General features: G+C 65.2%; 1 non-coding gene across 1 annotated transcript; it reads right to left on the bottom strand.

Moving 5' to 3' along the window:
* Window positions 1-338: 338 nt before the first annotated feature.
* LOC140472826 (5.8S ribosomal RNA) lies at window positions 339-492 on the bottom strand. Its single transcript, XR_011957885.1, has one exon. It is a non-coding gene; the product is annotated as a 5.8S ribosomal RNA (ribosomal RNA).
* Window positions 493-909: the final 417 nt, after the last annotated feature.

Here is a 909-nt window from a genome sequence, read left to right on the forward strand (position 1 = left end):
CCCCCCACTGGAGGCTCAACACTTCGTGGCAGCTCCGTGTCCCAGAGACCAGGAGGGTTGGCACACACACACAGTGTGAACCACCGACAGCCATTCTGGGACCGGTGACAGCCGTGCTGGCCCCACTGCCACGACACAGACGGACGCCAGGCCGCGCTCCCCGGCGGGGGGATGGCGTCGAGCCTGACGAACGGAATGTGCAGGGTGGGGGGGAAAGGCCAAGCGCTCCGACGCCGGAGGGCTCCGGAGTCTGAACTTAGGGGGACAAAGAGGACGGGTCCTCTGCGACACCCCAGCCGCGCTCTCGCCAGCCAAGGCGAGTGCGATTGATTGCCAAACGACCCTCAGACAGGCGTGGCCCCGGGAAGAACCCGGGGCCGCAAAGTGCGTTCAAAGTGTCGATGATCAATGTGTCCTGCAATTCACATTAATTCTCGCAGCTAGCTGCGTTCGTCATCGACGCACGAGCCGAGTGATCCACCGTCAAGAGTTGTCTGAGTTTGTTTTAGGTCTCTCCCTCGCCAGAGGAAAGCGACCCGGACCGCACATACGCTCCCCACCTTGAGCTACAGCCACCTGCACGCCGGCGTGCGGGCGGAGCAGGGTGGCGTGAAGCGATGGGGAGCACCATCCTGGTGCGGCCCGCAGAAACATACGTCTATTGGGGGGAGGAGGACAGGGCGCCCAAGAGGCGATGCGTGCCCCAACGCACCGCAGCGACGGAGGCAGGATCACCGCCACCATGTCGCCCGCCTAGTATCACGAGGCGTGCAGCAGCTTTGCCCTAGGAAAAGCAGAGGCGGGAACGGGCACCGGCCATCGGTTCGGCAGCGTCACTGACGCGTGCACGTGGCGGCGTGTCGGCGAGCGGACTTCCTGCGAGGAGGCGGGGGCGGCACTCGCCCGAGC

This window comes from Chiloscyllium punctatum, unplaced genomic scaffold, assembly GCF_047496795.1.
Source record: "Chiloscyllium punctatum isolate Juve2018m unplaced genomic scaffold, sChiPun1.3 scaffold_459, whole genome shotgun sequence".
Classification (NCBI taxonomy): Eukaryota; Metazoa; Chordata; class Chondrichthyes; order Orectolobiformes; family Hemiscylliidae; genus Chiloscyllium; species Chiloscyllium punctatum.